This window comes from Scyliorhinus canicula, chromosome 27, assembly GCF_902713615.1.
Source record: "Scyliorhinus canicula chromosome 27, sScyCan1.1, whole genome shotgun sequence".
Taxonomy (NCBI): Eukaryota; Metazoa; Chordata; class Chondrichthyes; order Carcharhiniformes; family Scyliorhinidae; genus Scyliorhinus; species Scyliorhinus canicula.
In genome coordinates this window covers 18877902-18889641 of record NC_052172.1, presented here as the reverse complement: position 1 = coordinate 18889641, position 11740 = coordinate 18877902, and the positions used below count along the sequence as shown (strand labels likewise).

The window sequence follows — 11740 nt, the reverse complement described above, 5'->3', positions numbered from 1 at the left end:
ACAGGGAGAGAGAGAGGATGACAGGGAGAGAGAGAGGATGACAGGGAGAGAGAGAGGATGACAGGGAGAGAGAGAGAGGATGACAGGGAGAGAGAGAGGATGACAGGGAGAGAGAGAGGATGACAGGGAGAGAGAGAGAGGATGGCAGGGAGAGAGAGAGGATGGCAGGGAGAGAGAGAGGATGACAGGGAGAGAGAGAGGATGACAGGGAGAGAGAGAGGATGACAGGGAGAGAGAGAGGATGGACCAGGGGAGAGAGAGAGGATGACAGGGAGAGAGAAGAGGGTGACAGGGAGAGAGAGAGCGTGACAGGGGAGCGAGAGAGCGTGACAGGGAGAGAGAGAGGATGACAGGGAGAGAGAGAGGAGACAGGGAGAGAGAGAGGATGACAGGGAGAGAGAGAGGATGACAGGGAGAGAGAGAGGATGACAGAGAGAGAGAGAGAGGATGACAGAGAGAGAGAGAGAGGATGACAGAGAGAGAGAGAGAGGATGACAGAGAGAGAGAGAGAGAGAGAGGATGACAGAGAGAGAGAGAGAGAGAGAGAGGAGGATGACAGAGGGGGTGAGAGTGTGTGTGGAAAATATTGAATGCAGCAGGTGGTGTGGGACATCAAAGGAATGCTTCACAAGTATACTCCTGAGATTTTTTTGACAGATATCAGACTGTGAACAGCAGCCCTCTCCCTCACACACAGAGTACCTCAAAGCTCTGGATGTTTAGCCACTCCCTGTAACCCTCTATAAGGAACATTCAACAACTCGAGTGGGAGACAAATACAGAGGCTGAAAATCGAATGACATTAATAGACTTAAAAAACGATGCAGTCAATTTGTTGCTAACTCACTGTTTGGGGGGGGGGGGGGGGGGATATCAAATTCTTAAGAGAAGCAAGGTAACTCGCCTAATCCTGTCTGATTTCAACCCCTCTTGCTATCTGTAACTTCCATTTCCAAAGGAAGAAATCCAGATTGACTTGTTGGCCAGAACTGGGCTGGTTCCGGGGTGGGGTGGGGGGGCTTTCCAAAAATGGTCAGCTATCTCTCTCTCCCTCCCTCTCTCATCCCCCTCCACCGAATCCTCAGCCAGAGAAAGCTCCCACCCAGCCCCAATGAATCACTGCAGCACACTCAGCAATTCACAGCGAGAGACGCCGCTGAAAACTGCCCAGGGTTCAGGTGCTGGTGGGTGGGCAAGGAGCCAGTCAGCCCCCAGCCCCCAGCCCCAGCAGCAGCAGCCCCCAGTAGGAGCCCCCAGCCCAGTCCAGCCCCAGCCAGCCACCAGCAGCAGCCCCCAGCCCCAGCAGCAGCCCCCAGCCCCAGCCCAGTCCAGTCCCAGCAGCAGCCCCCAGCCCCAGCAGCAGCCCCCAGCCCCAGCAGCAGCCCCCAGCCCCAGCAGCAGCAGCCCCCAGCAGCAGCCCCCAGCCCAGCCCAGTCCCAGCCAGCAGCCCCAGCCCAGCCCAGCCCAGTCCCAGCCAGCAGCCCCAGCCCAGCCCAGCCCAGCCCGCCACCAGCAGGAGCTCCCAACTCAGCCCAGACCAGTCCCAGCAGCAGGAGCCCCCAGCCCAGCCCAGCCCAACCCATCCCAGCCCCATCCCCAGCCCCAGCCAGCCACCAGCAGCTCTGCAGCGCGTCAGTTTCAGCCGCTGTATAACAGACAACAAAACAAACCCTTTTGTAAATTTCACAAATGAAACCGAACGCCGGGGAGAGGAGACTTACTGGCGCGTTGAAGACACTCCTGATTCCTTCCCTCAATCCCTCCTGTAAACATCCACAAGGATCAGTGATGGGTTCAGCCTGCTGTTAAATGTTGTGGGGTTAACTGCCCCTCTCTCTGCCTCCCCCAGCCCAGCCAGGGTGCAAATCCGTGCCGCCCCTGGGAATGGGCAATGTCTCTCTCTTGCCCCCTTTGCTGTATCAGTCTCTCTCTCTCTGATGTATCCACTTTGCCACACTCGCTACAATCCCGCACACTCGTTACTGTACATCGCGCAGGCGCCCCGGCTCCAATCTCTAATCCACCCTTTCCCTTTCCCCCATTGGCTGCCCGGCCTCTTTAATATGTTAATGCACCCTGCCCCCCCCCCCCCCCCCACCCCTCCCCCGATTGGTCAGCCCCCACGCCAATCATCCCGAGGCTGGTCGTCACAGAGCCTTGTTAACCCCTTCTAACAAAAATGTTTCCCCCCCCACCCTGTCTCTGAGTGGGTTTCCTCCAGGTGCTCCCAAAGGTGTGCGGGTTGGGTGGATTGGCCACGCTAAAATTGCCCCTTAGTTTCCAAAGATGTGCAGGTTAGGCAGATTGGCCACGCTAAAATTGCCCCTTACTATCCACAGATGTGGCAGCACGGTGGCGTAGAGGTTAGCACTGCGCCCGAGGACCTGGGTTCGATCCCGGCCCTGGGTCACTGTCCGAGTGGAGTTTGCACATTCTCCCCTTGTCTGCGTGGGTCTCACCCCCACAACCCAAAGATGTGCAGGGTCGGTGGATTCGCCGCGCTAAATTGCCCTTTAATTGGAAAAAAAAAATTGGGTACTCTAAATTTAAAAAAAATTAAATATCCAAAGATATGCGGGTTAGGTGGGGTTAGGGGATTACAGCAGGGGAATGGAATAGGTGGCTATTTGGGGGTGTCAGTGCAGACTCGATAGGCTGAATGGCCTTTTTCAGGGTCAGTGCGGAAGGAGGCCAATCGGCCCATCGAGTGTGCACCGCGCTTCCGAAAGCGCAGCCTACCTCGGCCCACTCCCCCGCCCTATCCCGTCAACCCCACACATTGATCACGACCAATCCAACGAACCCGGACATCTTTGGACTGTAGGAGGAAATCGGAGCACCCGGAGGAAACCCAGGCAGACACGGGGAGAACGTGCAGACTCCATACAGATAGTTCTTATATAAGGAGCAGGAGGGGGCCATTCAGCCCTTTGAGCCTGCTCTGCCATTCAATAAGATCTTGGCCCATCATCCACCTCAGCGTCACGCTCAACGTTTCTGAATTTCCAAAATCGCGGTCTTGAATGTGCTCAACGACTGAGCAACCGACCACAGCCCTCGGCGGTGGAGAATTCCAAAGATTCCCAACACTCTGAATGAAGAAACTATTTAGAACCAAATACTGCAGATGTACTGGAATAAATAAACACTGCTGTAATAAAACCTGAAAGTGATGGACTTCTTGAAACCAGACACAAGTTCAACTGTCTTTTAATAGTTTTGACCGAATCGCTTCCAGCACCCTTTAGGCCAGTGGTCTCTAGATCATAACAACCTCTCCCACTAACCCTGCTCCATGTGAATAATTGCTCCTCATTTCCCCACTTGTACTTCTGTTGATCATTTTAAATTTATTATTTGTGTTTATTAACCCCACTTGCCTGATCTGTTCTATCCAAACCCACTAGCATTTTGAACGCCTCAATCTTCCAATTTCTGCTTTAAGGGAGATCTCATGGCGTAGTGGGGCTAGCTTCCCTGCCTCTGAGCTCGCAGTTCCAGGTTCGAGTTCCAACCCCCAAGGACTTGATGGCCAAGGAAGGTGCGTGCTGTCATGTGAGAGTACCTTTAAGAAATGGCTGTTCATAAATGGGTGTGTATATAAATATCTGTAGTGAGAGTACCTTTAAGAAATGGGTGTTTACTACTGCAGTGATGTCAGAGAGTGGGTGGAGCTGGGCTGTCTGTCAGCTTGTTTCTTTCGTTTTAGGCTGTTTGCTGCAGGGTGTGTTTTAGTTTCGTTTTCAGTGTTGGTGCTGAAGCCAGACACAGCAGCTGTACTGTTGATCTCTCTGCCGTCAAAAGACTATCCCTCGATCATTTGGTGAATTCAGAATTATAAATGTTCTCAGTAGTGACTTTAACCTGATGTGCTTCTGATAAAGGTTTTGTTTTTAAGTCGTATGGATGTTAAAAGGAAAGCTTAAAGGATTACCTAGTGTTGTATTCTTTGGGGGTTGTATTTGAATTGATGGCTGCTAAGATGTTCACTGTATGTTTTAAAAAGGTTAATTTGAGTTCATAGAATAAACATTGTTTTGCTTTAAAAAATAATTTTCCATTTCTGCTGTACCACACCTGTAGAGTGGGCCGTGTGCTCCCCAGACCACAATCTATTAGAAGTTGTGGGTCAGGTGAACTCCATGATACCCTTTGGGGTTCTCTAAACAGTGCATAACGAGGCCAAAACATTTTGAGTATCAACACGTGGCTACCTGCTCCAGACAGAACTAGCCATGGACACAGACATAAGCAAGACATAAGTAGGGAGGCAATGTAGCACAGTGGTTAGCACCGCTGCTTCACAGTGCCAGGGACCCAGGTTCGATTCCCGGCTTGGGTCACTGTCTGTGCGGAGTCTGCACGTTCTCCCCGTGTCTGCGTGGGTTTCCTCCGGGTGCTCCGGTTTCCTCCCACAAGTCCCGAAAGATGTGCTTGTCAGGTGAATTGGACATTCTGAATTCTCCCTCTGTGTACCCGAACAGGCGCCGGAATGTGGCGACTAGGGGCTTTTCACAGTAACTTCATTGCAGCGTTAATGTAAGCCTACTTGTGACAATAATGATTATTATTATAAGTGCTAAGTGCTTTGTCTGCCTCCTATGCCACCAGGAAAACCTCCCTGCTAGGAGGAGAACAATCTGCTCGGCTTGACGTGACCAGTACACAGAGTTGAACTGAAAAGATAAGTCAGTTAAAAGTCGTCATTGTGCAATACTCCCACACCTTCCTCTAATTCTGCTCAGTAACAATGGAAAAGCGAAGGCTCTAAATATAAGACGGTGGCTAATAAATCGAATAAGGGAATTCAGGAGAAGCCTCTTTCGCCAGGGGGTGGTGAGAATGGGAAAGTCACTCCCACAGGGAGTGGATGAGGTGGATGGTATTGAGATGTTTTAGTGAAGCTGGATGAACACGTAAGGGAGCAGTGAATTAGAGGGATAAAGTGATGAGAGTGAGATGAAGAGAGAGTTCGGGGGCTCAGGTGGAGTAGAAACACTATCTGGGCCGAATGGCCTGCTGGCTTTAAATGCGAGTTAATATAGTTTGTGACCGAGTTTGAGGAACTATTCGTCACGGGGCGCATGTTTCCCGGGGTGTTTAGTCGCTGTAGCCTGTTTCGATACATGTCTGTAATAAAATACATTTAAAAAAAACAGAAACCTTCCCTCCATTTGGAAAGCCGGGTATGCCAAATGCTCCCAGTAAACGCACGGATGATTTTCTTGTTTAAATGCTGCATGGGGCAATTTAAAGGGGGTGGTCTGCTGCCCCAGAATGATTTAACTTTGGCCAGGATAACATTTCCCACAAGGGGGAAGGGAAAAAACCCCACGTTATTCGAAACTGTTACATTATGCAGCGGAAAAATGGATAAACAAGTTGTGATTGACACTGAGCTGAACCTAACTGTGGCCACATCCTGCCCCCTAGCTTCAGCAGTCTGCTACAAGGTGCTGGGCCAAGGCTCTCATTGAGCCAGTATATCTCTCAGGCCGGTTTGTCCCATATTAATCCTGACGACCTGGAGGTTCGGACCGGCTCTCGATGTCTCAATGGCTGATAGATTGAGAACACCAAACATTTCTTCGCAACGCAACCTGAATGTGTCAATTGACAGGAATGTGTGTTTAAATTTTAAACGGGGCCCTGTGGGATGAGGAAGGAAAGGGAGGGGGTAGCCACTGTTGTAACGTGCACAGCAAGCCCACATAAACAGCACAGCAAGCCCCCATAAACAGCACAGCAAGCTGGTTTAGCTCACTCAGCTAAATCGCTGGCTTTTAAAGCAGACCAAGCAGGCCGGCAGCACGGTTCGATTCCCGTACCAGCCTCCCCGGACAGGCGCCGGAATGTGGCGACTAGGGGCTTTTCACAGTAACTTCATTGAAGCCTACTCGTGACAATAAGCGATTTTCATTTCCATTCATTTCATAAACAGCACAGCAAGCTCCCACAAACAGCAACGTCATAACCACCAGATCATCTACTTTGGCAATGTTGGTTAAGGAATAAATGGGGCAGCACGGTGGCGCTGCTGCCTCACGGCGCCGAGGTCCCAGGTTCGATCCCGGATCTGGGTCACTGTCCGTGTGGAGTTTGCACATTCTCCCCGTGTCTGCGTGGGTTTCATCCCCACAACCCAAAGATGTGCCGGGTAGGTGGATTGGCCACGCTAAATTGCCCCTTAATTGGAAAGAAAATAATTGGGTACTATGAATAAAAAAGGAACCAAAAAAGAACAATAGTAACTGAATGAAGAACCGCCTTTAAAGAAGAGATAGTTCGGGCACGGACAAGGTATATTCCCACGAAGGAGAGAGTTCAGGCAAACAAATCCTGAGCTCCCTAGATGACAAAAGAGGTATAGATTCAGTTAAAGAAGCAAAATTGTGCTTGTGATAGGCGTCTGTCACTTAGCACTTCTGCCTCACAGCGCCAGGTTCAATTCCGGCCTCGGGTGACTGTCTGTGTGGAGTTCTCCCCGTGCCCGCCTGGGTATCCTCCACGTGCTCCCTTTTCCCCCCACAGTCCAAAGAAGTGCCGGATAGGTGGATTGGCCGTGCTAAATTGCCCCTTACGTGTCGAAAAGGATAGATGGGGTTACGGGGATAGGGTGGAGGTGTGGGCTTGGGTGGGGTGCTCTTTCCAAGGGCCGGTACAGACTCGATGGGCTGAATGGCCTCCTTCTACACTGTAGGGATTCTATGAAATAATACGATTGTGAACCAGGCTGAATGTGGAAGGTTCAGAGGTGAATTTAAAAATAAATTGAGAGAAGCAAAGAGAGAGTATGAAGAGAGACTGGCAGCTAACACAAAAGGGAACCCAAAGATCTTCTATAAGCATATAAATAGTAGAGTAAAATGGTGGTAAAAGGGGGAATATGGTTTGTTAGGGACCAAAAAATGGGATTTACACATGGAAGCAGAGGGAATGGCTGAGGTATTAAATGAATAATTTATACTTGTCTTCATCAGGAGGAAGATGCTGTGAAGGTGATGGTTCAAGGGCAGCATGGTAGCATAGTGGTTAGCACAATTGCTTCACAGCTCCAGGGTCCCAGGTTCGATTCCGGCTTGGGTCACTGTCTGTGCGGAGTCTGCACATCCTCCCCGTGTGTGCGTGGGTTTCCTCCGGGTGCTCCAGTTTCCTCCCACAGTCCAAAGATGCGCAGGTTGGGTGGATCGGCCATGATAAATTACCCTTAGTGTCCAAAATTGCCCTTAGTGTTGGGTAGGGTTACTGGGTTATGGGGATAGGGTGGAGGTGTGGGCTTGGGCAGGGTGCTCTTTCAAAGAGCCGGTGCAGACTCGATGGGCCAAATGGCCTCCTTCTGCACTGTAAATTCTATGAAAAGGGAGGGAGTTCAGACACTATAAATGTTTCAAATTGATCAACCATTCGTCGACTTCCTCGCAGAGAATTAAACGTCAGCAGAAGGGGGGGGGGGGGGTTAGGTTGGTGTAGCGTAGGGGGGTAAGTAATGGCAGGACCTGCGGGAGTGAGTGACGGAATTTGCACTAAGTATATATATTTTTTTCTTTTCTTGTTATTTATATTGTGGATTTTGTGGCTGTTAAACTGCCAAAGAAAATACCTCAATAAAACGTTTATTAAAAAAAATGTTTAAAATTGATAAGGAGGTGGAACTGGATAATTGATAAGTCACCAGGACCAGACGAGCTTAATCCAAGGATACTTAGGGAAGTGAGTGCGGAGATTTCAGAGGCGCTGGCCATAATTAGTATTCCTTAAGACTTGGGGGTGGTGTCAGGGGCTGGAGATTTGCAACTGTCACACCCTTTTTCAGAAAAGGGTGCAGAGATAAGCCCAACAGTTACAAGGCCAGTCAGTTTAACTTCAGTGGTGGAGAGAATTCTAGAAAACATAATTCGGGACAAAATTAATGGTCGCATAAGCAAATGAGAGTTAATTAAGGAAAGCCAGCGTGGATTTGTTACGGGCAAACCCTGTTTAATTAATTGCTTGAGATTTTTTTTGATGAGGTAACAGAGAGGGTTGATGAGGGTAATGATGTTGATGTAGTATACATGGACGTTCAAAAATCATTTGGTAGAGTGCCACACATCGGACTTGTGAGCAAAATCAGAGTTTGTGGTATAAAAGGGACTGTAGCAACATGGATATGAAACTGGCTGAGTGATAGGAAAGAGAGCAGTGAGAAATGGATGTCCTTCAGGCAGGAGGAAGGCTTGTCGTTGGGTTCCCCGAGGGTCAGTGTCGGGGGTCCCTGCTTTTTCTGATATATACCAGGAGCAGGAATGAGCAATTCAGCCCCTCGAGCCCAATCCGTCAATCAGTACGATCATGGCTGATCGCCTCTCAGCCTCAACTCAACTTTCCCGCCCGATAGGGCAGCACGGTGGCGCAGTGGTTAGCACTGCTGCCTCACGGCGCCGAGGTCCCAGGTTCGATCCCGGCTCTGGGTCACTGTCTGTGTGGAGTTTGCACATTCTCCCCGTGTTGGCGTGGGTTTCACCCCCACAACCCAAAGATGTGCAGGGTAGGTGGATTGGCCACGCTAAATTGCCCCTTAATTGGAGAAAATGAATTGGGTACTCTAAAATTTAAAAAAAATGTGGAGGTTAGGTGAATTGGCCATGCTAAATTGCCCCTTAATTGGAAAGAAATAATTGGGTGCTCTAAATTTATTTTTAAAAACTTTCCCGCCTGATCTCCACAACCCTTCAACCCGTTACTAATTACCTATCGCCTGCTATAACTTACTCACTATCCTGGCATCCCCCGCACTCTGGGGTAGCGAATTCCACAGATTCACCACCCTGCGAGAGAAGTCATTTCTCATCATCTCTGTTTTAAATTTGCCGTACCTTATCCTAAAACCCTCGTTCTAGAATGCCCCACAAGAGGAAGCATTCGCTCCACGCCAACTTTGTCAATACCTTTTATCATTTCGATACCTGTTATAACCCGCACGGGACCTATGGGGTGGGTGCAATCACGTTTTCTGTGAGTCGTGCGGTATATGAGCTGTCCTGCTAGGGGCGCAGAGCCCGAGATCAGTCATGGTTAAGTTTAGTATAAAGTCTGCTCAGGATGGGACAGACAGAACAGACCTGGCTGGGATCTGATGTATATACCTTTACCTTGCATTAAACCAAAATTGTTTTTCTACCAACCCAGTTGAGACTCATTTGTGGTTTACAAAAATGCCTCAGTTAGACCTCCCTCTCATTCTTTTAACTCGAGAGAGTATCGGCTTAAACTACGCAATCTCCTTTCATACGACAAACCCCTCGGGTGGAATTCTCCGCTCCCGGGAAAAATCGGGAAGGCCGTCGTGAACTCGGCCGAGTTTCACGACGGCCTCGGAGGCCACTCCTCTCACCTTATTCACCCCCACCCGAGGGGCTAGGAGCGGCACTCCCGTTATTCTCGGCCGCCGGGCCGTGACGCTTGCGTCAAGGCGGCACGCCGAGAATGACGCGACGGCGCACCTATGTGATGTCAGCCGCGCATGCGCAGGTTGCCCGGCTCCAACCCGCGCATGCGTGGCTGGCGTCACGACGGCTGACAGCTCAAACCCGCGCATGCGGTGGCCGTCTTCCCCTCCGCTGCCCCGCAAGACCTGGCGGCTTGATCTTGCGGGGCGGCGGAGGGGAAAGAGTGCGTCGCTTTGAGACGCCGGCCCGACGATCGGTGGGCACCGATCGCGGGCCAGTCCCCTCCCAAGCACGGCCGTGGTGCTCACTCCCCTCTCCGCCCCCTACAAGCTTCAAACGGCACTTTGGCGCCCATGTTCACGCCGGCAGCGACCAGGTGTGGTTGCCGCCGTCGTGAACCGGTCACGAACGGCAGGTCGCTCGGCCCATCCGGGCCGGAGAATCGCCAGTCGCCGTGAAAAATGCCAGGGGAGGCGTGAAATGAGTCGTCCGGCCCTCCCGCGATTCTCCCACCCGGCGTGGGGAGCGGAGAATCGTGCCCCTCATCTCTGGAATCAATCTAGTGAACGTCCTGTGAACTGCCGCCAATGCATCTACATCCCTCCTCAAATAAGGGGACTGAAACTGTGCCCAGTCCTTGTGCAGTCTCACCAATGCCTTGTACAGTCGCAGCAACACTTCCTTACTTTTATACAATAAATGCCAAAATTCCATTCACCTTCCTTATTAGCTGCTGTACCTACATACAAGCTTTCTATAATTCATGCACCCAGATCACTCTACCTTTTCCCTATTGATGATGATTGTTCGAAATTCCTCCCTTTCTATTACTCCGGCATTACCTGTTACTATTGAGATGGTACTTGTGTCCTGCACCGGGAAAACTGGGAAAATATTGATTTAGTGTCTTCGCCATTTCTGTGTTCCCCACTATTAACTCCCGGTCTGATCCTCCAAGGGACCAACATTCACTTTAGCTACTCTCTTTCCTTTTAGTACTTACAGGAGCTTTGCTATCCTTTTTATATTTTGCATGCGTTTTATTTCATAATTTACCCTTGCTTTTTTAAATAATTTTTTCAGTAAACCAGTATTGATCTTTAAAAGTTTCCCAATCTTCCAGCCTGCCACTGGCCTCTGCAATATGGCACGCCTTAGTTTTTATCTTTATGCTATCTTTAACTTCCCCTGCTTAGCCGTGGATGTTTTTTCCCCCTTACAATCGTTCTTCCTCTCTGGAATATATTTTAGTTTGGGGGAATTGAATATCTCCGTAAACAACTGCCACTTTTAGTCTCTTAGACCTTCTAGCTTTCCTGCCCAGTCCACTAGGGCCGATCTTCCTCATGTCCAGGTAATTACCTTTATTTAACTTCAGACTGCTAGTGTGGGACTTCAGTTTCTCGCACTCCAACTGAATTTGAAGTTCTATCATGTTATGATCACTCTTCCCCAGAGGATCCTTAACTATGAGGTTATTAGGGCAGCACGGTGGCCAAGTGGTTAGCACAACCGCCTCACGGCGCTGAGGTCCCAGGTTCGGAAAAATAATTGGGTAATCTAAATTTATAAAAAAATAAAAAAAAAACTATGAGGTTATTAATTAATCCCTCTTCATTACAGAACAGCAAATCCAGAACAACCTGCTCTCTAGTTGGTTGCACAACCATTGCTGCAAGAAACAATCTCTAATACATTCAATGAACTCTCCCTTGAGGCTACACTTGCCGATTCGAAAGGGGGTGCAGGCGGACCTGGGTGGGTATGTGTATTAGTTATTTAAGGTGGCAAGACAGGTTGAGAATATGGTTAATAAAGAGCTTTATTAATAGAGGCATAGAGCACAAAAGGAAGGAATATGTGAAACTTGTGGAAGACACTTATTCAGTCTCAATTAGAGTATTGTGTCTAGTTCTGGGTGTCACATTTTAGGAAAATATGAAGGCTTTAGAGAGGGTGCAGAAAAGATTCACGAGGGCAGCACGGTGGCGCAGTGGTTAGCAATGCTGCCCCACAGCGCCGAGGTCCCAGGTTCGATCCCGGCTCTGGGTCACTGTCTGTGTGGAGTTTGCACATTCTCCCCGTGTCTGCGTGGGCTTCACCCCCACAACCCAAAGATGTGCAGGGTAGGTGGATTGGCCAGGCTGAATTGCCCCTTAATTGGAAAAAATGAATTGGGCACTCCAAATTTATTTTAAAAAGAGAAAAGATTCACAAGAATGGTTCCAGGATAAGGAACTTTAGTTACGTAGATAAATTGGAGATGTTGGGTCCCTTTCCCTTGAAAAGAGAATAATAATAATAATAATAAT

General features: G+C 49.5%; 1 protein-coding gene across 3 annotated transcripts in view; it reads right to left on the bottom strand.

Moving 5' to 3' along the window:
• Positions 1-11740, bottom strand: part of numbl (NUMB like endocytic adaptor protein) — a 138312-nt gene that overhangs the window by 109241 nt on the left and 17331 nt on the right. Inside the window, exon 1 of one of the 3 annotated variants that reach the window (XM_038785904.1) lies at positions 1722-1979. The exons of the other annotated variants lie outside the window; for them this stretch is intronic. The gene's annotated coding sequence lies outside the window, so the exon portion shown is untranslated. Of the gene's footprint in view, positions 1-1721; positions 1980-11740 lie in introns of those variants that run through there. 3 annotated transcript variants of the gene reach the window in all.